The 25,888-nt window shown below is 37.4% G+C and overlaps 1 pseudogene; it reads right to left on the bottom strand.

Moving 5' to 3' along the window:
- Positions 1-3,500: 3,500 nt before the first annotated feature.
- LOC149185478 (E3 ubiquitin-protein ligase WAV3-like) lies at positions 3,501-25,517 on the bottom strand (annotated as a pseudogene).
- Positions 25,518-25,888: the final 371 nt, after the last annotated feature.

The following is a 25,888-nucleotide window of genomic DNA, read 5'->3' as shown; positions in this document are numbered from 1 at the left end:
TTATACAATGAGATGAGATAACAAACTCATAATGATGATACACTAATCTCTCTTTAGTTCCATACATTTCTCAACCATCTAGACACATAACCCTATCCTCCATGATTTCCTCCATGAGGTCCATGATCTTTTCCATGAGGCTTATCTTATCAAATTCGAATTTGATCATTCAAGGCCACATAAATATGCCTTGGAAGCTTCCTTTGTACCTACACATGTCAACAAACTCATTCTAATTGTTAGGTATAAGTATAAGCATATTATTTTCTAAAGTTTAGCCATAAATCCACTTAAAAATGTTAAGAATTAATAAATTTTGGAAAAGCATTGTTATAACCCAATAATGAGGTAAATGTAATGATGTGGAGGTGGAATGGAGGTGACATGAAGGTAAAATGTGAAAATATTGGTGAATAATGGAGTGAAAATAGGGACTATTTTGAGGCCTAACATCTCCCCCAAACTGAAGGTATTGCATGTCCTCATGCAATCTATTACATTACTTTTTGTTACTTGAGCTTTGGCTTAAACTCTGCATGATATCATTTACATAACTTTTGCAAAGCGTTATTTTGATGAACTACAACTTGGTTGGTTCTTGTGTTTCAACCATATTTTGTTTGTTGCATTCAATGTATGATCTTTGCATATTGATAATGTGATTTTTATTGTAGAGTATTTTTGTTGGAATGCATCATGGTTGGTTCTTGTGTAACAACCATGATTGTGTTGGCATCCTATTAACTTTTAAATACTTTTGACAAATCCATTTGTATGCTCATGTAATAGTGGCAGAGTATTTTTGTTGGAATGCATCATGGTTGGTTCTTGTGTAACAACCATGATTGTTTTGGCATCCAATACTTTCGACAAAGCCATTTGTATGCTTATGTAATAGTGAATATATTTTGAAGGTGAGTGGGGTTAAGTGGGGTTGTGATATATGAATGTGGATGTTATATGATATATGACAAAGTATGTATGCAAATGTATCCTTCCCCTTAAATGGATGGTTTGGGCAATTATGTGAAATGGGGAAAGGAAGGGGAAAGGAAGTGAAGTTTTTCCAAAAATTATTATTCTAACTTTCAAGGAATTTAATGGTTAAAAGTTAGAAAATATCATACCTTAACTTACCCTTCCAAAAATGGATGAGAGTTGTGCATGTGTGACTGCAAACTGTTGTGAAAATGGTGGATGAAAGATGGATCTGTATTGTCGTATCGGCTGCTGAATCCTCTGCTACTAGATGATGAATCTGAGGAGTCTGCTGAACATGGCTGAAAGTCGTATCTGCTGCTGGATGATGAATCCGATGAGTCTGCTAAATATGGTTGAAAATCTATAAGGCTTGGAAGGTATACAAAGTATATAAGTTACATTTCCCCCCCAGCCTTATTGATTGACTTGTCCTCAAGTGATGACAAACTGAAAAACAATGAAAAGAAATTGGTTTCATCTGCTACAAAATATGGGTCTTCAAGTATTCAACACTCGATGGTACAAATCTTACTATGTGATTAAATGTGTCGATGTCGAACATAGCAAGAAGTTGTTGACTTAGTGGCTGGTAATGAATGCCCCTAGCTAACACAAGAGCTCCCACCATTGATTCCAATGGGAGTCAGGATGCCTAACACATCATTGTAGGTACGAATAAATTTTTCATGGTCGAGTCACCTACAAGATCCAACGAACAAGGGATATTAATGTACTCCCATTGTTCATTGGCAAGAGTACTTGCCATTAAGGCATGCAAGCCTCTAGGTGTTTTTTCAATGATACTTAGACTCTAGGACTTTGACTCAAGCAGGGTTTTATTTGCGGAAATGAAGGGGAATGGTAATGACATGGAAAATGACAATAAGGAAATGCATGGTGTATGAATAAGAACTCTTGCTGTGAAAAATGGATATGGAAAGGTCATGCTTTATGGTTTGACAATAGGTGGAATTGAAAATCTTTTGCAAAAAGGGAGTTGCAAAGGAGTGGTTGTAGAGTTGGATTTGTCTTTAGAATCTGTCATGACTTAGTCTTTGGAAGACCAATTGTCGTCACAATGTAATCTCCTTATGTTCACTTGATTATCCTGTAACCTGTAAAAAACTTGGTACAAAGAAAACATAAGTGTGCTCTAGAAGAAATGGCCAGTTTCTTCATGATTCTTACGCAAAAATTTCATACCAAATAAAACAAATTAAGGACAGGCAAAGTGTTAAAATTGACTTAATCATGATATTAATATCAATCCATGTTTTTAAAATAACCATGAAAAGTAATACTCCCTGTTTGTGTCAGCTGACTTTTGTGCATGGTGAAAAGTTTGGCATCATAGATTTGTTGTGTCCTGCAGATTAGTGTCTAGTCAATTTAATGTCTTAAATTGCTCTACATAAATTATCAATCCAGGTATCGTAAACTGATGAAGTGTGGTGCACTATATGTGCTTAGTTAACCTTTCTCTTACTTCGTTGTTTTATAGTTTATGTTGTTTTTGGGGTTTTGTTCTTACATGCAATAATCAAATAATGAGAGAATGACTATGAGACCTAGTATCCTTGCTGCAGCAAAAGGACAAGATGATTCTATCACGTCATTAGTTCATTAGAAGGCTATGTGCATCACTAATCTACAATCAACTTGAAAGCATGCAGTAATTCAAACTGTACATTAAACTTGCAAAGAAAGAGCTTGAAAGAAATAACTTGAAATGAAACTGAAAGCAAAGCATAAAAACCACTTTCTAATGGCACTAGTCACTACTCATGCTGCTGCAAAAAAAATAAGAAAAAATACTTTAAAGACCAGTTATAATGTTCAACTCTTCCTAACTCTCTGCTTCCAACATATGGGATTATGTGAAACACGATTAAGTAGTTAGAAATAAGTCTAAAAAGTAATCAAAATAAGAAAAATCCACTTTAAAGACCAGTTATAATGTTCAGCTCTTCCTAACTCTCTGCTTCCAACATATGGGATTATGTGAAACACGATTAAGAAGTAGTTAGAGATTAGTCTAAAAAGTACTCAAAGCAAGCTGTAATTTATTAATATTCTGATCTCTTAAAGATGAACAACTTATGATAAAGAGACCATCAATATGTTAGCATACAACTTGAGAAACTAAACTAGAAATCAAGCTAAAAAAATAAAATAAAGGCAACAACTTATGAATATGACCACTGAAAATACCATTAGAGATAAAGCAAATACAACAAAGACACACAATCCCGGGAGAAAATAAAATGCGTAAATTAAAATTGCATGAATGAAAATCTAATCTACCTTACATTCTACAAAGCAATATTTACAAAATGAAATCTAATCTACTTACATCCTAATATGCTCCATGACATCTACTTCACATCTCCTTCCATGTTGAGAACATCAAAGCTTTATTCAATTTCTTCAAAAGTGCAAAGTACAACAAAGCTCTCCAAAGCTTTCAAAAGCCATGGGACTAACAAACTAAAAGGACTAAGAAAAGACTAAAGGAAAGACTAGCAAATGAAGGAGAGAGATCTCCTATTTATACAAAAAGATGAGAGCCATCTCATTAATGATAGTCCATGAATCTCTCCCTCTACCTCTAGAGTCCTAATCAAAATAGGAACTGATAAGACACATGTCTTTTTAGAGTTACAATACAATTAGGAGATGTGACACATATCCTCATGATCCCATGATTCTTTTCAACCAAATTCGAATTTGGCCTTAGAGTGCCACATAAGGGTCTTCTAGAAGCCTCCTTTCAACCTACACATGTCAACAATCTCAACCCATTTGTTAGGTATAAGCATATGCACATTATTTTCTAATGTTTAACCACAAATTCACTTAAAAGGCTTAGAAATAACAAATATTGGAAAAACATAAAGGTGGCCCAATAATAATGAAAGTGGGATGAATGTGGTGACATAGTAGTGAAATGGAGGTGATATAATGGACATAATAGAGAAAGTATAATGCAAATGAATGACATTTTCAAGACTCAACAATTAGTACGTTATAAAAGCATACAACAATATCAATTTGCCAACTCTAAACAAGTTAGTCAACATTTAAATAATCCACCAAATGTTCTTTTAAATTATGCTTCCAAATGTTCCATTCTTTATTTTCAAGCCTGCGTGAATTTTGTGAAAAGTTTTTGTTTTTTTTTTCTTTTAATTTTGCCCTAGTACCAACTGTTGCACTTTCAATCAATTCCTGTAATTTTCATGATTCTCTCAATTTTCATAGTTGTGTTTTATGCCAGTGCCCTTCACATGCCAATGTTTTTTTTTTTTTAAATCCTTCTAAACAACAATACAACAATTGTTAACTATTTTTTTTTTATTATTATTATTTTTTTATTTTATATATATATATATATATATATATATATATATATATATATATATGAAACTTGATAACAAAAGATAATATACTATCATAATATATTAAGATATTAATATAATTAATACAATCATATTAATATATTAATACAATCATATTTATATATTAATACAAATAAAATATTAACTAAATATATAAATCAAAACATATCAATCAATAATAAATTATAACTAAATATATACAAAAAGAAATCACACAATCAAAACAAATCAATATTAAAAAGAATGATAACTAATAACTAATAATATACAAATACAAATCTAACAAAATCGAATTATTAAATGAAAATATAAATAAAAATTACAATAAATACAAAACCAATTTAAACTAAAAATGTAAACGAAATCCAAACCAAACATGAATATTGGCAGGTGAATTTCAGCCTCAGCTATGGCTTGAGCAATTCGGAGACGAGTTCTTTGCTTTTCCTCTTCCAGATTTCGAGCTACCGGAGCTCCGTCGCAGCTCTTCGGACGCAAAATTGAAAGAGAATGTTCTCCTGAATTGAAATTTTGCTGGGAGACGGGATCTTTGTACAAACAACGGACGGAGATTAAATTCATAGGATTTGATGTAGAATTTACCGCTGGCAACTTGAGTTCTACAAGTATCTTTCTCTCTTCTTCAGCGTAGAGATCACCGACATTTACCGTCCCTTGGCCTCCGTCCTCGGCAACGCAGGTGTCGTAGCTTCCAGCATGGAAGCTTTTCAGCTTCAGTCCTGCGCAAGCTGAAACGGTTACACTGACATCCTGCAAAACGATACTCAGCAGGCCGTCGATGCACTGAGCGAAGGCGTCTTGCACGAGGTCTGCGGTCTGAATAAACGAAAATGTGCCTCCTGAGTCTTCAGAAATGCGGTGCATGGTCGCTGCGTCGTGGTCAACTCCGAAGCCGAAGGCATGGACCGGGATTTGTACATGGCCACGCCGCTTGCTTTGTCTGGCATTCGGCCTCTGTTCATGGCCGGGAAACAAAACCAATCCACGAGAACGGGATCGACGATGAAACCCTTGAATTTTGGACTCTTGATCATCATCGGATTGTAAGCTTGTTTGCCCTTCATTCTGTTTCAGATTCGAAAGCGAATCCAGGGGCTCGTCGTCGTCGTATACTTCTGGTTCTTGGATAAAGCTTTGACGATGAATTGTCAAACTCGCGATCGAATCATCTAGCATTCTGAGCACTGGATCCAATCTTCTCTGCTCTTCTGAAGTGGCCTCTTCCTCTCTAACAATATTGTGCTGCCTACGATTCTGTACGGTTCCATTTATAGCCATCGGCGGAGTCGAAGCGGTATCAATATGCTTATTCTCATTTTCCTTTACGGGAACTTGCCACGGCACTTCTTTCCATTTGGATCGGCAGATGGGACAAATCAAGTTTTCGTGCCGGACATTGGAGGCAATGCACGGAAAATGAAAAGAATGAGAACATTCTGCTGTAAAGATCGCATGTCCGTAGCCAGGTTTCATCGTCTCCAAGCATATTGCGCAACAACCTTTCTGCGGCCGAATCCCGTTGCGAAACAAATTCGGTGGCAGCGATGAAGGGATCAAATTATCCGACACCGTTTCAGGCGACACAACAGTTTCCCTATTTCGCAACCGAGGATTTTGGGTATTCGACCTCGGACAGTTGACAGGCTAACAATTCGCTCCATTGCATGAAACAGGCTGCCCGCGAGGTCTTCCGAACCTTGGACCTCCCAAATCCGAATCATCGAGTTCGGGAAAGAGCCTTGTCTGTCCCTTGCAACCTTCAATGCTTTGATACTTGTCCAATCCAATGAGATTTCAACATATCTCCGCATAACAATTTTTCTCATGGTTCATGAAAAACAAAAGAATGAAAGTCAATTTTTTTTTTCTTTTAATAATAATAATAATAATAATATATATAAGAGATATATATATTATTATTACAAGGAATTTTTTATTTTATTTATTTACAAGTTATTTTTTTAATTTTTTTTTTTTTTGAAATAACAAATCTTAAAATGAAAATATGAAAACATATTTTTTATTTTTATTTTTTAATATGTTGATTTTATTTATTGCTTTAGTTTTTTTTAAACAACAAATTAAAAACAATATTTTTTTTTTAATTTGTCATTGATGTTGAGATTCTAAAATTAAACAATAACTAAAATGAAGTTAGTTTTTTTAAATATCTAAAAAAACAAAAGAAATGGTTAATTTTTTTATTTTATTTTTTTAATAATAATATGTATATATGATACATATATTATTAAAATTTTTAGTTTTTAAATCTAAAATTAAAAAAACTAAATTTCATCTAAAAATTTAAAGATGTTTTTTTTTCATTCACAAAATTCTTTATTGTCATGTTGCACATTAGTTTTCCAGCAAGAGTACTTTTATTCGAATGAAATCAATAGATTTTCTGATCTTCTTGATCGCACGAACCACAGGAAGAGAGCATACTAATCGATTGACTTGTGTTTATTTATGCAGGGGGGGGGGGGGTTTTCAAAAAGAATTGAATTTAAAACTAGCTAAATACTGAAACATCAGAAAACTCAAACTTAAACTCCTTTGTGAAGATCCTGCTGTCACCAGGTTTCACAAATTATTTTGTCTAAAGAAAAATACTAGTACTGAATTAAATTCCTAATGCCTAATCCCTTAGCACCTTCCCCGGCAACGGCGCCAAAATGTTGGGCAATTTATTGGGCTTAAATTGCTGCATTAAATTATCAACCAGGGAAACTCGTAAGCTTGTGATGATGCCAGCAAAATATATGCAGGAGTAGGCAACTAACTCTATGTCTAACTAAATTATTTACGATTCAATATAATATGCAAGGGAAGAGGCTCCTAACTAAGGAGGTCCTGGTTGTCCTTCCCTATAGTATCATAGAAAAATCATTGATTACATAAAACTAGAAACTTGAAATGAAGATAAGAGAATGAACTTTAATTGTTGTTTAGATTCAAAGAGAGAGAAAGACTAACTTAGTCTCTTGATTGTCCTCTCATGTACTAATCCAAACTAAACTAAGATTCATCCATAAGCATAAGAAATGAAATAACTTGAAACTTAAAAGCAAAAGAATGAATTTCAATTACCATATAAATCAATGGAGAGAGAGCCTAACTTAGACTCTTGGTTATCTCCTCATATGATACTTGAAACATAAAAGCAAAAGAATGAATTTCAATTATCATACAAATCAAATAGAGAGAGAGAGAGCCTAACATAGACCCTTGGTTGTCCTCTCATATGCTGATTAGATTCTAATTTAAAACTCATTCATCAATCACAAACAAATCCTCAAACATCAAACATCTAGGCAATTAAATGAAATAAGATCTAATATGAAATAACATGTTCCTTTGATCCTTCTAGAGTGAGCTCAATTCTCCTAAGAACAAAGTGACAAGCTATTCCATATACTACATTAAGGCAACTTATATCTAAAACTACATAATGGAAATATATGTAAAACTTATATCTATAACTACATAATGGAAATATATGCAAAATGAAGCTTTATTCTATTCCATCATAAGTTGGATACAATGCTCCAAGAGTCCTCCCTTTGGAATGGATGAGGTACTCCTATTTATACAATGAGATGAGATAACAAACTCATATTGATGATCCACTAATCTCTCTTTAGTTCCATACATTTCTCAACCATCTAGACACATAACCCTATCCTCCATGAGGTCCATGATCTTTTCCATGAGGCTTATCTTATCAAATTCGAATTTGATCATTCAAGGCCACATAAAGATGCCTTGGAAGCTTCCTTTGTACCTACACATGTCAACAAACTCATTCTAATTTTTAGGTATGAGTATAAGCATATTATTTTCTAAAGTTTAGCCATAAATCCACTTAAAAATGTTAAGAATTAATAAACTTTGGAAAAGCATTGTTATAACCCAATAATGAGGTAAATGTAATGATGTGGAGGTGGAATGGAGGTGACATGAAGGTAAAATGTGAAAATATTGGTGAATAATGGAGTGAAAATAGGGACTATTTTGAGGCCCAACAGAGGTTTCAATAAGATTAGGGTTTCCATGTACCAACCATGGCAAGCCATGGAGGAGGGTGATTACCCCTCCTTCCACAACAAATTACCAATCTACTCACAAAAGAAAAATAAGGCACAAAAGTAGGAGAAAGAGGAAAAAAACTATTGATGAATCAAGAACCAAGGAAAATTAGGAGGAAAATGTAGAACAAAGTAATCAAATAATAGGTTAGCTAGATAATAAACAACCACAACACTCTAGTAGTTGTACCTCATAGGCTTACCATATACCAAAATATGATATCAAATCAACAAAAATTGTAAAAAAACATCCATTATATGTAGGATCATGATATTATCGGTAAGTTTATGGGGATTTGACTGACATAAAAGGATTTTATTTGGTGAATCAAAACATATTGGAAGTCAAAAGGACATATAGATCTTAAATTGGTCTTAAAAAGTTTTTTCACAGTTATCTTCAACAACTTGGGAAGACAAGGAAAGGTTTTTTTTAAGATGGCCCATATTTCTTTAACTATGCTAAAATGTATCTGATATTTTAGATGGATTGATTTAATCTTGAAGAGTAATATTTAAGAAAAAATCCAATATGGATCCACTTTTCCTCTAGCTCTGGAATTCTAGGAAGAAGAGATCCTTTGATATTATAAGAAATACACTAGGAACATTCATAATAGCATTAGAGGCTATAAAACAAGGAAGGTATACATCATAAGTGAGAATCTATGTTTATATGAATATTTCAAAGCCATTAGTAGCATAAATTTTCCTAAGCTATAAAGACTCTACATGGCTTCAAATATTGGATTACAAGCACATCCCCTTTAGATGTTGAAGGGACCATGAACATGGGAACCTCTTTTGGGACTATCCACTAAACCAAATTCAAAACCCCCCAAGGTCCAACAAAGAAATATGTAGAAGGATGTGAGAGCTAACTAGTAGGAAAAAATGTTAGAGGAAGCCAATAGTAAATACTGTGACCAAAATATATGGCTAGTCAAAGTTAGTTGACCAAAAGCCCAAGTTGTAGAGCTAAATTGGTGCTAAGGGGTTAGTTGGCACTAAGTTTGGCAAGGTTCTCCAAAGTTGGCAAACAAGCTAAGATAGTGACAATTAAATTGTGGGAAAGTTTGTGGGTGGATTGCACACCAGACATCACCTCTAACTCATTAGAGAAAGAGTGGGGGCCAATTCCCGCCCAAGAGTTAAATAACAGGGGGTTGTTCGCGATGGGTTGGATTTCCCAAACCATCGATCGTGTGATTGGTGATCCTTTCTAAAAGTGAACCCCCTCACCCCTTTACCATGAAACAAAAAAAGCGGGGTTTGCAAAAACCATCGACAAAGAACGAAGGAGATGACACAATGTTGGATCTAACAACCAATAGAAAGCTTAGGAGGTACAAGACAAGTCCTGCCTGGGAAACGTAACCATGGCAAGTATTTCCTTGGGTGTTTTCAATGGTAGTGCGGTACCAAAGTGTTAGAGATTTGAGATTCGAGGTGAGATGGCACATGTGTAGAGTAACAACCAATCAAAGCTCTAGAGCATTTGCGTAGGGGGGGTCCAAGGGACATGTCACCTTGAAGGTCCTCCCCTAGAAGTTTTTCCCTAAGAGTTTCGATGGAGTTGCTAAGTCTTATTACCAAGGAGACTGGCCTTGGGAGATGAAAAACACTCCATCTATTTTTGTTGTTAAAAATTGTCATCTCGACACTTTTATGTTTATAAAATAAAATCATGGAAAAACCAAAAGCCCAAGACACCATTTCCTTCGTACCCTTGATAGCATGGTCCAATGGAAGAATGACACTTGGTGTAATATGATTGGATAGAAGAGACACTCTGGAGCCACGATGGCATGTGACATCAACAACTCTAATGGATGAGATGATTTCATCATGATGTTGACAACTTAAAATCCCAGGGTGGCTTGACACTCCTAGAAAATGACACATGGCATGTAGATTTGGAACTTTTTGGTGGCCAAGTGGCCCGAAAATGAGTGACAGGTGGACCACTCAGGAACAAACACATTGTAATCATGACATCACCTTAAAGGATTGTCCCTGGAGTTTTAGAAGTGAGGTGCATTTGAAAAACCCGGGGTAATGTTGGTATTATGGCTAAAGTGTTGTCCTTGATGGCAACCCATTCAGGTGATAGATCACAGTACTTCAAGTCAGCAGCAGAGATTGATGATCAGCTATCAAATATTGAAGAAAATAAGGGGTACGCAGGTACACCTTACATAAGGTGCGTACACGCAGGTCGGTGTTACATAAAGTGCGTACATACCCACAGTTATCCTGTTCAGGAGGTGCGTACCCCCAGTGCACACATTTCAAGGCAAAGAAATTCACACGTGGGGTTTCTTATGTTTAACCTTTGGTATTTAGCCGACGGTATTTGTGTTATTATGGTGTCGGCCCGTGGTATTGATCCATGATTTGAGGAAGAGCTTTCCTATATAAAGCAAAGGAGATCATTTGGCTTGAGCATGTTTTGGGTTGAATATCTTATGAGGGCTAGATCTGAAATATTATGATCTCTTGGGAGTATGTCTAGATCTAAATAAGGCGAATCTACTGATGAATTGAGATCTCTTCGGCGCATGTTCAGATCTGTAGATCTGACTGTCTGGGTTATTTCTGAAGTCTTGAAATCATCTATGCCTGAAGGTACGCAGGTACAGTGAAAGAAAAGTGCGTACATACGCAGGAACGAAGCGTTTCAGGTGTGCCGGTACGCAGGCACAGAAGGGTTGCAGGTGCGGAGGTCCGCAGGCAGTTCAATGGACTCAGAGCGAGGTACGCAGGTGAGCAGTTGACTACAGTGCGTACATAAGCAGGCGAGCAGTTGAGCAGGGTGCGTACATAAGCAGGCGAGCAGTTGAGCAGGGTGCGTACGTAAGCAGGCGAGCAGTTGAGCAGGGTGCTTACTGTAAGCAGGCAGTACATGGGTGAAGCTGCTTACTTCTCTTAAAATCTTTGTTTATCATTGCTGTGTTCTGGGTTTGGTCCTATTATTGTTGATCTGGTTACTACAGTTGATTGGGTGATTCTCTTATACTTGATGATCATTTGATGCTTATGGATCCAGTTTGAAAATTTATGAAAAGTGGTCCTTGTAAGAAAAAATAGGGGGTTGTAGCTCCCTTCCAGGAGAGACTGGAAAACGAGAGAGAGAGTTGTAGCTCTCTGCAGGTTGCAGCCTGCGTACTGGTAAATGACTGCACCAGTACATAACCATTGTAAAAGGAGTTTCTAATTTGAAAGAAGATAGAGACATATTGCAGCAGGTGGTTTTCACCCACATTGGGTTTCCACCTTACATCTTGTGTTCTTTGGTGTGACTATCTGTTTTCTTTATTCATGTTCATTATTTTATGGTACTGACATGCAAAAATAATTCAAGGAACAAATAAGGAAGATTTATTAAAAGAGTTAGATAATACTGATTCACCCCCCCTCTCAGTATTATTTCCAACAATTGGTATCAGAGCAGGTCCTTCAGAGAAGCTTGATCGCTTGAAGGTAGATAGTTCATCATGAGCAACTACGAGAGAGAAGCATCAATCAGGCCACCGGTTTTTGATGGGACAAACTTCAATTATTGGAAGGTAAGAGTTACTGCCTATCTTCAATCTCTTGGTACAGAAGTTTGGGACATCATAGAGACAGGATACGCTTTTCCTTCAGCCACTCCTACAGATGCAGCCGAGAAAAAGAAGTATGAAACAAATGCGAAAGCAGTCAGTACTCTATTAGGATGTATATCCCAATCAGAATTCATGAAGGTAATGCACTATAAATCCGCAAAAGAGATATGGGACAAAATTGTCACGAGCTATGAAGGAGATGAACAGGTAAAACGTGCTAAACTTCAAACTCTCAGAATTCAGTATGAGACTCTCAAGATGTATAATGATGAAAGTGTGGCTAACTATTTTCTTCAGGTAGATGAGGTTGTTAATTGTATGAAAAATTTGGGGTGAAGAAATAAAAGAGGCTATTGTGGTTGAAAAGGTTCTAAGATCATTGTCTCCCAAGTTTGAATCTAAAGTATCTGCAATAGAAGAAAAGGAAAATCTACGAATCCTTACTATGTCTCAGCTACATGGAATTCTAACTGCTTATGAAATGAGAAAGGGAGGTCCATCAGACAGAAGAGAAGCTGCTTTCAAGGCATCAGGTAAAGGAGATTATTATGAAGCAAGCCACGTCCCAGAAGAAGAAGAAGAAGAATCAAATTTTGTCAGAAATCTTCAAAGGGGTTCTGGAAGGTTCAGGGGTAAGTTACCTTTTAAATGCTTTTCTTGTGGAAGAGTAGGTCATTATGCTGCAAAATGTCCTTATAAGGATAAAGGAAAGGAACCTACTAGATGGAACAAGAAACAGAATGCAAATAAGAAAAGCTACTACACTCATGAAGATAGTGATGGTCTATCAAACAGTGATGAAGATGAACGAGGTAATGAATATAAGTTGTTAATGGCATTTGAAGATGATGATTATATGGATGCTATAGATGTGGATAACCTTTATGATGAAATTACTAGACTCAAGAGATGTATAGAAGAAAAGAATATGATCATTGATACTCTACAATTTCAAATTGATGAAAAAGAAAAACATCTTGAAAAATTAGAAGGTGAAATTGTTGGTCTTAGAAAAGAGATTGAGAAAACAAAAGCTATTAATCTTAAGTTTGTCAAAGGGTCTGAAACTTTGGATGAGATTATCAATGTGCAGCGGTCTCCACTAAACAAGACAGGTCTGGGCTATAATGGAGAAACTTCTCAAGCATCCACCTCAAAAAGTTATCTTGATGCAGCAAGAAGAAATGAGCAAAAGCACAATGAAGATCATCAGGTAAAGCAGGGACGAATTACAAACAGAAACTATCAGGGGCAATCCATCTCAAGGGTGAACAAAAGCTACAACCAGCCACAGGTAAAATCTTCTCAATTTGGTTCAAGAATAGATGAAAATAGAAATTACAATCAATTGGCTGGTAGATTCGATAACCACAGAAGTTTCTTCAATGGACAATGCTTTTCTTGCCATAACTTTGGTCACAAAGCAACTCAATGTGTTGCATATAAAACGATCATGACTAGGGAAGCTCAAAAACAAAGAAGTATGACAGGGATTACAAAAAGGACCTATAACAATTTTTCGATTCTTGAAAATGAAGTTGAATGTTCTATTTGCAATAACTTTGGTCATGAAGACTCTGAATGCAGGAGCAGGTTTCAGCAGAAAAAGGAACAAGCCTCAAGCACCAAAACATGGAAAATAAAGGAACCTCAAACAGAAAGATGTGGGATAGCATTTTATGCAGAGGGACAGGAAAATCTATGGTACATTGATAGTGGATGTTCGAAGCATATGACAGGTGATAAAGAAAAACTTGAGTCTTATTCTGCTCTAGAAAAGGGAAAGAAAGTCTCTTTTGGAAATGATACTCCTGCAACTATAAAAGGAAAAGGCATTGCTCAGTTAAAAGAAAAGGTCAAGGCTGGAAATGTTTTGTATGTTGATGGATTGAAGCATAATCTTCTAAGTGTCAGCCAGATGTGTGATCAAAGAACCGAGGTTATATTCAAATCAAATGGATGTCTTGTTCGTGATCTTGATACAGGTAAAACAGTGATCAAAGGCAAAAGAACTCCAAATAATCTGTACATATTTGAAGAAGGACAACAACAATGCTATCTGAGCAAGGATGATGAGCACTGGTTATGGCATCGGAGGTTGGGACATCTAAGCTTTTCACAAATAAGGAAAGCATGCAAATATCAGGCAGTTCGCGACCTTCCAGATATCAAAATTCCTGACAACACCATATGCAAATCATGTCAGTTTGGAAAACAAACCAGAACTAACTTTCCAGAGAAAGAAGGATCAGCTAGCATGCCTCTTGAGCTAGTACATACAGATACATGCAGTCCTTTCAGGAAAAGAACACCTCGAGGAGAAGAATACTTGATATTGTTCATTGACGATTTCTCCAGGTTTGTCTGGTTAGGACTTATGAAGCACAAAGATGAAGCATTCGAAAAATTCAAATCCTTCAAAGCCTTGGTTGAAAATGAATCAGGTCACAAAATTAAGTGCCTCAGATCCGACAGAGGTGGGGAATTTACTTCAAATGAATTTTTCGATTTCTGTGAAGAACATGGGATAAGAAGAGAATTCTCTACAGCAAGAACTCCTCAGCAAAATGGAGTTGTGGAAAGAATGAACAGAACAGTCCAACAAATGGCTCGTGCTATGCTTGATGAGTCAGGAACTCCCGCAACTTTCTGGGGTGAAGCTGCACATGCTGCGGTTGTTATTCTCAACAAAACAAATGTCCGGGTGAACAACACTCAAACTCCTCATGAGCTCTGGAGTGGTAGGACTCCTTCGGTGAAGCACTTCAAAATCTTTGGGAGCAAATGCTATATCAAGAATACTGATGAGCAGCTTGGCAAACTTGAACCTAGAGCAGATGAAGGCATTCTTCTTGGTTACTCTCCACATAGCAAAGCATACAAATGCTACAATAAAATACTTGGCAAAATTGTTGACAGCATTGATGTAGTGGTTGATGAGAAGGGATACATTCCTAGGCAAGTACATCATGAAGACATCGAAGAAGATGAAGGCTACCCGCAACAACAGAATGATGAAGAAGAAGAACCTCAAGAAGAACCTCAAGAAGAGCCAGAGGAGCAAACAAGAATAGAAGAAAAGACTCCATCCAGATATGTTCAGAAGAATCATCCAGAATCTCAGATTATGGGGCAGAAAGAAGCAGGTGTACAAACAAGAAGAACAGTTGCAGAAGCTTCAAGCTATTTGGCATTACTCTCCTCTACTGAACCACAAAATGTGAAAGAGGCATGCGAAGATGAATGTTGGGTGAAAGCAATGGATGAAGAACTTGAGCAGATCGAAAAGAACAACACTTGGGAGCTGGTTCCTAGACCAAAAGATAAGAATGTTATCGGAACAAAATGGGTCTTCAAAAATAAATTGAATGAAAATGGAGAAGTAATTAGAAACAAAGCCAGACTTGTTTGTAAAGGGTATGCGCAGCAAGAAGGAATAGACTTTGAAGAAACCTTTGCTCCTGTTGCAAGACTTGAGGCCATCCGAATGTTCCTTGCTCTCTCAAGTTTTCAAAACTTCAAAGTATTTCAAATGGACGTGAAATCAGCCTTTCTGAATGGAGACTTGGAAGAAGAAGTGTACATTGAACAGCCAGATGGGTTCATTCTTGGAAATGATCCAAATCTTGTATGCAGATTGAAAAAGGCTCTCTATGGTCTCAAACAAGCTCCAAGGGCTTGGTACTACCGTTTGGACAAATATCTTCATCAACAAGGCTTTTCAAAAGGATCAGCAGATAGCAATCTTTATATAAAAGTTGAAAATGACAAATTGCTAATACTTGTTGTGTATGTAGATGACATTATTTTTGGGAGAAATGAAGAAGCTATGAGTCAAAGCTTTGCCTTGGTCATGCAGAAAGAATTTGAAATGTCCTTGCTAGGAGAACTGACATATTTCCTTGGTTTGCAAATCCAACAAAAAGAAGGAGGAATCTTTTTATCTCAAACCAAGTATCTCAAACAGATTTTGAAGAAATATGGTATGGAAGATGCAAAACCAGTATGTACACCCATGGTCACAGGATGTAGCCTCAGTGCAAATGATGAATCTGCAACAGTACATCAACCAACCTACAGATCTATGATTGGAAGTTTACTTTATTTGACAGGTACCCGACCGGACATCATGCATGCAGTTGGAATAGTTGGAAGATTTCAGGCAAATCCGAAGGAGACTCATCTTCAGGCAGTGAAGAGAATTTTCAAATATCTTCAAGGGACTCAAAATTATGGCTTATGGTATCCTAGAGATACAGATCTTACACTTCATGCTTATACAGATGCAGATTGGGCCGGAAGCGTGGATGACAGGAAAAGCACAAGTGGTGGTGCGTTCTTTATGGGTTCCAGACTGGTATCTTGGTTCAGCAAGAAACAGAGTTCGATTGCCTTGTCTACAGCTGAAGTGGAATATGTTGCTGTTGCATCTTGTTGCACCCAACTCCTTTGGATGATGCAGACTTTGCAGGATTTTCAAATCACTTGTACACCACCTATCCCCATCTTATGTGATAACACAAGTGCAATCAGCATCTCAAAGAATCCGGTTATGCATTCAAAAACCAAGCACATACCAATCAAGTATCATTTTCTCCGGGAACAAGTGCTTGAACAGAAGGTCAAGTTGGAGTATGTTCCTTCTAAGGAACAAGTTGCTGATATTCTCACCAAACCATTGCCCAGGGACACTTTTGAATACCTCAGGCAAAAGCTAGGGGTTGTTGATGCATCATCTTATTGCTGAACCTCTTCTCATTGATGGTACAGGTTCAGGGGGAGCATATAATTCATTGTTGGCATTATGGAGGATGTGTAGAAGGAGATCTTGGAAGTAGCTGCAATATGTCTCTATCTCTTTCATGGTGGATTATGGTTCTTCGTTGCAGATCTGGTTCATATTCAGGGGGAGCATGCTCTTAGGGGGAGCATAACCCTTTGCCCTTGATGTCAAAGGGGGAGAATGAAGCTGAAGTTTTGAGGTTGCCATCAAGTCCAAAGGGGGAGATTGTTGGCATTATGGCTAAAGTGTTGTCCTTGATGGCAACCCATTCAGGTGATAGATCACAGTACTTCAAGTCAGCAGCAGAGATTGATGATCAGCTATCAAATATTGAAGAAAATAAGGGGTACGCAGGTACACCTTACATAAGGTGCGTACACGCAGGTCGGTGTTACATAAAGTGCGTACATACTCGCAGTTATCCCGTTCAGGAGGTGCGTACCCCCAGTGCACACATTTCAAGGCAAAGAAATTCACACGTGGGGTTTCTTATGTTTAACCTTTGGTATTTAGTCGACGGTATTTGTGTTATTATGGTGTCGGCCCGTGGTATTGATCCATGATTTGAGGAAGAGCTTTCCTATATAAAGCAAAGGAGATCATTTGGCTTGAGCATGTTTTGGGTTGAATATCTTATGAGGGCTAGATCTGAAATATTATGATCTCTTGGGAGTATGTCTAGATCTAAATAAGGCGAATCTACTGATGAATTGAGATCTCTTCGGCGCATGTTCAGATCTGTAGATCTGACTGTCTGGGTTATTTCTGAAGTCTTGAAATCATCTATGCCTGAAGGTACGCAGGTACAGTGAAAGAAAAGTGCGTACATACGCAGGAACGAAGCGTTTCAGGTGCGCCGGTACGCAGGCACAAAAGGGTTGCAGGTGCGGAGGTCCGCAGGCAGTTCAATGGACTCAGAGCGAGGTACGCAGGTGAGTAGTTGACTACAGTGCGTACGTAAGCAGGTGAGCAGGGTGTGTACATAAGCAGGCGAGCAGTTGAGCAGGGTGCGTACGTAAGCAGGCGAGCAGTTGAGCAGGGTGCTTACTGTAAGCAGGCAGTACATGGGTGAAGCTGCTTACTTCTCTTAAAATCTTTGTTTATCATCGCTGTGTTCTGGGTTTGGTCCTATTATTGTTGATCTGGTTACTACAGTTGATTGGGTGATTCTCTTATACTTGATGATCATTTGATGCTTATGGATCCATTTTGAAAATTTATGAAAAGTGGTCCTTGTAAGAAAAAATAGGGGGTTGTAGCTCCCTTCCAGGAGAGACTGGAAAACGAGAGAGAGAGTTGTAGCTCTCTGCAGGTTGCAGCCTGCGTACTGGTAAATGACTGCACCAGTACATAACCATTGTAAAAGGAGTTTCTAATTGGAAAGAAGATAGAGACATATTGCAGCAGGTGGTTTTCACCCACATTGGGTTTCCACCTTACATCTTGTGTTCTTTGGTGTGACTATCTGTTTTCTTTATTCATGTTCATTATTTTATGGTACTGACATGCAAAAATAATTCAAGGAACAAATAAGGAAGATTTATTAAAAGAGTTAGATAATATTTATTCACCCCCCCTCTCAGTATTATTTCCAACAGGTAATGGGTCCGGGGGATGAGAAAATTTATGACAAATAAAGTTTCGTCAAGCCTTGTAAGCAGTGTAAAATGGGGCCCAACAGTGAAGTGGACATACATGTAATCCCGACATAATTCCTATTGGTTTGTATGTACAATATGGCCCCATAGGGACACGCCACCCTAACAGATTAACATCGGTGGGATATGAAGGAGGGCCAAGTTATATTGGAGGGGTGATGAGGTTAAGCATTGTGGGAGTTTGAAAGGGGAGTTGCATGCTTCAAGTATTGAGGCTTAGGCCTATGTGCTTAAGCACTGAGGGCTAAGCACTAGTGGGCTTGAATGGGTCGACAACTCTTTTGGCATAAATGCCGTATTTGGAAGATTTCATTAATTTTGGTAGATAGATAGATTTGGGGCTGTAATCATGCTACAATTATAATCTCTTCCAATTCATATAAATGGTAGAATTGACCACAGATCCTTAAGGAGCTCACTCATGCAAAGGAGTTAAGGCCAATGACACTGCGTTGTACTAACTCATAGAGTTTGCTCAATGGTGTTGGTGGAGCGCATTTGTTCCAGTGATGGGATTCCTTTGTGAACTATTCAGGAAATAGTCCAAGAACTTTTGGTGCCATGCTCAATTAAATGGAGAATCCCTTCAAGAATTTCGTAGGATAACAAAGACCCTGTCAAGCGTCCTCTTCATGTACTACGATCATTTAACAAGAATTCAAAGGGGATCTATATTCAAAAGTAAAATGTCACAAGTATCATGCAAGAAATCATTATTGAAATTAAATTCACTGATAGTGTGCTACTTCTATTCTAATTGGAATACTATGTTTCAATTAATGTATGATCTCAAACTAAGAGGTTGTAAAAAAGATTACCCTCTAAAAAGAATTTAATGGAGAAAGTGTTGAAGGAGATGAAGGGATGAATGTGTTGAGTGTGAGGTGTAGCTATGTATACTAGTGAGTTGTGGTTGAATGGAGGTGGGCCAATGGAAAGGTGGTAAAGAGAAGAATATAGGATGCAACAAAGTTGTTGTAGTAGAGATGAGGGAAGCTGAGTGTGTGTGTGCGGGGCAGAGATGAAGGATCTATAAGAGACAACATATCAAGTTATTTATGCTTTTCTGTAATAGAAGTAGGCCATTTTTCTTAGTCTAAAAATTATATGAAAAGTAGGACAGTTGGATAACGCATGTAGAGGCCTGCATTTATGAGAGGTTGGAGCCTCTAGGAAAGCTGTGGATTTCTAATTTGAAGGGGGTTGGAGCCTTCTATGAGTGGGTGCTCACAAAAAAATGATGTAATCAGAGTTGGTGCCTTTATTATCATCATAATAAAAGACAAGATTTGGTTTTTTTTTTCTCAGAAGGGTTTCCACATAAATATGTGTGCTCCAATATGTATGAATGATGGTATATCACATGATGTTCAAGTATATGCAATTTAAACTTTAGATATTCATCTTAAATATTGTTAAATGTTTTAATTACTGATTCACTCCCCCCTCTCAGTGATTCCTTATTTAAACAAGAAGATCTTGACCTTCAAATCCTTGTAGCTAATTGGAAGGCTACTGACCGTAAATCAATTCCAAAATCACAAATACAATAGTTGAAAAAATCCTATATCAAAAGCCACAAACTCCTAAAAGAAAAATAAAAAGTTATGCTGTCCAAAAATATCTCTCTTGGTCTTAAATCCAATTCTCTAAAGGAATATACAAAAGAAAATCAGGAAAATAAAGAGGCATAAGAAGCAACAATGTTAGGATATTTAGACACCAAGGATTTAGTTAAGTTCAACTTGGTCTAATTTGTTTATTAGGTAAAAGTGCATTTATTAGTGTGTTTATTTAGTATGCATTAGTTGTAATGTAATCTAACTGTCATGGTATGTTCTAGACAAAGAGTGACTTGATGACTCATATTCTCCTTGATAATAATGACTATTGATCTGTGGCTTGACACCTAATTGGTACATTATATCTATTTAAGGAGCATGGGGCTCCATGGATAATGATCAAATTTGAGGACTCTCTTGTATATAAAAATATTTCTTTTACATTAATAAAATTTCCTTAAGTGACCACATTTACAGGGGTCATGGACTATTTTTCTCTTAGATGGTTTTAACCATGGGATTTTTAACTCTTACCCACTCTCTCCCCCCCCAATTTACCCCTTGCTCACCAACTTATTCTTCCCCACTCTCTCTCTCCCCCCCTCTCTCTCCACCCCTTGGCCCCTTCCCCTATCGCTTCTGCAACCCCACTTCAACCATTTCCCATGTGTTAACGTCCCTAGTTGCAATAATACACATGCATTCCAACTGTTAGGAATGAACACACATTTTTCAATATTAGGAAAATTTTTAGTGCTAGGAACATGTGGTTTTTGGGATTTTTTTTTTTTTTTAGTAGGAAGCTTACATGCATAATGAGGTGGTTTCTTTGGATATAGGTTCGGGATCACAAGCCTGCTGCTTTGGTTGCAAATACATGAAAACATAAATTTTTGAGAAAACACATATATATCTCTATCTTTGATGTTATTTTTCTATAAGCTAGATAAATCCATTGTTCATGGAACTACATACACATATAGAGACACCTGCATGAACTCTAAATGTATAATTAAAAAAAGACTTAGTGGTGTTTACTATTTTTAATATATTTCTCTCTTGACATATATCAAAATGTTAAAATACATTCATTTTTTATTTCCACTACAACCTTTTTTGACATCAACCATTTGAAAAAAATGAACTATATGGAGAATGAAAGGACATTAAGACCTTGAATTTAGAGAGAGAAAAAAAAAATGTTCAATAATGTTGAGACCCTTTTAGGTTGCATTGATGGAAGGCATTGTAATTTGAAATATTTATTGACTTTCATGATTTAATTAATTAATTAATTAATCTATTAAATTAAGATTGTAAATTTTGAAAAAATACCCATGGAGAACACTTTGTTCTCTACAACTCTACATTTTTTTGTAGAAAGATTCCATCATTTAGATACTCACCGATGGAAATGTATGCATTTATTTGAATGAAAAATAACAAACCAATAATAGGAAAAGTAAAAGTTCACATAGCTATACATAATATCTATAAACAAAAATTATAAATTCAGAAAGTTAATTCATTTGTCTACATTTAATTTATTTCCACTATCTTCAAATTCATTGCATGAGTACCTCTAATCACTGCTCAAAGTTAACATATTGTTGTTTTTCCAAGTTTTCATTGCCACTGATGCATCATGAGAGACCATCATTAACTTACACAAATAAGAATTATTGCACACAAAAACTATATTTGTATTTCATTATATCACAATATCACATATTTATACATTAGACTTAGACTTGAGATAGATTGACTATCTTAGCCAGATAATCTATTTCATTGAGAAAATATCTCAATCATGTTAAATACTATGGGGGGGGGGGGGGAGGATTATTCTTTAAAATTATTCATTCTATTTAAGGTCTTCATTTTTCAATGTTGTAAAATTAGTAGACACTAATAAATTACACAAAATCAAATGAACACATATAATAATAGATATTTAACATGGAAACCCATACGAGAGAACATTCAAAAATATTTTCTTTTTTAGATGATGTTTGTAGGCATCAACATATAGTTACAAGGTTTTGAAGCACCGAATTGTACGATACACCTATCCCCTTTGGAATTTGTAGGCTAGAACTATTAGAGACACCAATCCCCAAAGTTTTGCAGGCACCCACTTGCAGGGAACTTCAATTCCATTTTAGATATTTTGTTTGTATATTGTTAGTAGCTAACTTAATCAACTCTCTAGTATAAAAAATTTACATCAATATGTTCTAAAATTATTTAGTCTCTCATTGCATTTTAACTTCTGCTCAATGAAATCATTATTTTCTCTTTGTTCTGCACTTTGTTTTCTTCTCATTGCAATATGCTATGCTCTATGTGCTTCACATTCTCTACACTTCATCATTCACACTAGCTATCAAAATCACTCTCACTTGTATCATTCAACAAAAAACTCATTTTCCTCGATATCAAACTTGTTTCCACTTTGCTTTGCTATTAAATTTGCTATGACACAGTCTTCACACATTTGTTGCCACTTTCCTTTGTTGTCACACAATAATTTTGTTGGGAACGGGTTCCCTAGGATCATTTTTGGGGTTAAAAGCCCAAGTTTTGGGGCACAAAGCCCAAGTTTTAAGGCATAAAGCCCAAGTTTTTGTATAAGAAGTGTAAAGTATCCACATTTTGTGGCCGTGGAGCACAAGGATGTAAAGAGCCATCAAGGGCTTCCACCCTTCTTTTATGTAGCTTATTTCGGCTTTAAGAGATCCACCCATGGTCTGCAGACCATGGGATTGTAGGAAAAGGGAAGTCTTAGAAGAGTTTAAGGCAGTTCAGCCTTGGTATGTTTTGAGTCATTGATGAATGTAATGGGTGTGTGAGAGCTAAGAGCGAAGAGTCTTAGTGTAGGAAAGAGGCTCTGCAGCTGTGTGTGTAGAGGCCTAGGGTAGAATTCCGCCGCTGAGTGCATGAACCCCTGCAGTTGTGTGCGCAGGGCGGTTAGAGTCTGTAAAGAAGATCTGAAGCATAAATAAAGATAATTATTTTGGAATTATCTGTGTATGATCTATTTTACTTCTGTTATAAATGCATATGATTATGTTATGATGAATACTGGGTTTATGGTTTAATGCTTTATTGATTCACGAATCCATATGCTTTGCTTTGTTATATGAACACAAGTAAGAATATCGGTTTATGCGAAGATCCTCTTAATGCATGTTGAATTTATCAGATACTTAAGCTAATACAGAAGTAAGAGTAATTATATAGGTGCGTAAGTGTCTGATCCACCTATCTATGGCACACAAGGGACAGTCGTATACCTTCACGGAGGTCTAGAGGACAACTAAGAGGAGTATATTGATAAGCCCTAAAAGGCTTATCAACCTGTGCGAAGGAAGGTTTAGGATATAAAATGACATCACTACCATCTCTGGGTGCTGAAACTTGGTTCTTGCATCCCCCAATACTACTTCAGGTGAGACTTTAGTCCACGCTCTGCGGATTGATGCTAAAAGGGCTAGTAGTGTAGGGATTTGCTTGGCTAATTAACGTTGAACCTAGGTCAGGGCCCATCAAGCCAAAAAATGGTTCCGTTGTCGTGACCGGGATCTGCATAAAGAGATGTGTGATGTCGCATCACTGGAATCCAACTAAGAAGGAGATCGAAGATTGGTTGGATAGAAAGATCCACAAATTTTCGGCACAAGAGAATAGGAATTCGTGATTGACAAAAGAACAGTGGTTGGATAGATATCTATACATAGAGATACACTAAATCTTATTTTGTTCCTTCCTAGTTGAATTGTACGAGTGGATCGCGAAATTGGTAGACATCCAAGGAAGGTGGAGGCTTGACGGTCCAATAGTCTAGACCTCGGAGTTAGTGCGGAGATTAGAAGCTGCTGAAGATAAGATCGCACACATTGTCGATCATTGACTCATCATAGGAGGATTTATGACAGATTTCATGGTCGATACTTCGATCAGTTACAACGAAGTAGAGCGCTGCTTCTTCAAGGGACCGTGAGATAAGTATTTAAGGTCTTTAAATACTTGGATTAAGATGATCTTGTGTGAAAAGTGGGTTATGCAACTACCTTGATGTTTGGAGCTACGTGAAGTGGAAAGATCTTTAGGGATAGAGGGAAAACAAGCCCTAAATATAGCCCGCTAATTGGACCTCCTATGAGTGACGAAGAGGAAGCAACACCGGCTTCTCCAAAGAGCACTATTCAACTAATAAGACAAGGGTTCCTGTGAATACCCCATCCACCCACACCACCTCCATCTTCACCTACGCCACATATGCCTTCACCCACACCATCGCCACCTCCACCACCATCCAATATGTCGAATTCAGTAAAATTTCCTATGTTCAAGGGGTCAGGAGCTGAGGACTCGAACCAATTTTAGTTCGTCGCGAAGGCCATATGGGAAGCTTAGGGTATTACAGATGATTAGATGAAGTAAGAAACATTGGTTACTTCTTTGTAGGAACGCGTGCTAACAAGGTACATTAAGTACTCCACTGATAATCTTATGGCTTCATTAGCAGATATTCAGACCACGTCGAATAGGGAATTCAGTAGGCCCAAATCTGAAGCTCAATCAATTGTGGGATTCAAGGACATCATGATGAATCTTGGCGAGACACCATAGGATTTGGATCAGAGGTTGAAGTGCACAATCTGAGAAGCCAACATGAATCTCACGGATGGACAACACTGTGAATGGTTTGTGGCATCGCTCCTGCCCCATCTGAGGGTTGCTTTGTCACAACCAAAGATTGGAACCCAGGCGGAAGCCCTGGAGATTGCAATGAAATTACACGAGACACCGATGCAAGATGCTAATTTAGGGGTTTAGCAAATTCACACATAGTTGCAAAACCTGTGCCTAGAATTTCAGAGTCTGAAGAAAGATAGAATAGTTCAGCCAAAGGTGCGCGAAGAAGTTTGGTGCCTGAAGTACAAAAGTCAGGGGCATGACAAAGATCACTGTCTAGTCTTTGCGAATTATGTTGCAGCAGGGGGACCAATGCCTTTGAAGCCAGAAGCTCAAGCAGGACGAAGTATGGGGCCCGCGCTATGGTGTGATATCTGTCAGGTAGCTGGAAAACATGCGATAGATAATTGCCATTTGCTGCAGAGATTTGTACAGACACTGCAACAACTCTTCTGTAATTTCAGTCAATCGATGGGTCATGATGAGCATAATTGCCATAGTTATGAGCTAATGATGGATAGAACACCCGCATATAGGCTGCAGGCATAAACCCGACCTCCGGACCAAGGCGTTGGGGGAGCATGAGGCAAATATAGGGGCACGGACGAGGCCGAGGTGGAGGAGGACCTGGTAGAGGTAAGGGACAGGTCATTTGTTACAATTGTGGAGGACCGAGACACTACACGCGAGGCTACACGAACCTGACATGTCTGTCATGACGATATTGTACTCAATTTGACCATGTGATAGAGGATTGCCCTATATTATTGGCTAAGATATGCGGAAAGGGGGCGCATCCTCAGCAACCAACTCAGAACCTGCAAATGATAAGGGTTTAGCCTTGCGAAGAGGATCCTAAGGTAAAAATTGTGTTGCGGAGTGGAATGACGACTGGCGAAGATAAGGGGAAGCAACCTGAAGAAGGTGAATGGGTCCACAAAGCACCAGAAAAGGAGATCAGGTTCGATCTAGAGCATGAAAGGGAAAAATTTATGGAAGAAAAGAAAAGCTTCGCTGAGGCATCTACCTTAGCAAGTCAGGAGAAGCCAACTGAAGAGATGGACCCTTCCATGCTTACTACTTTCTTG

The sequence above is a fragment of the Pinus tabuliformis genome, chromosome 3_1 (assembly GCF_031772625.1).
Source record: "Pinus tabuliformis cultivar Carrire ecotype Pingquan chromosome 3_1, CPIR1, whole genome shotgun sequence".
Lineage (NCBI taxonomy): Eukaryota > Viridiplantae > Streptophyta > Pinopsida > Pinales > Pinaceae > Pinus > Pinus tabuliformis.
Note: the sequence above shows the minus strand (reverse complement) of the source record. Positions and strands in the feature narration are given on the sequence as shown.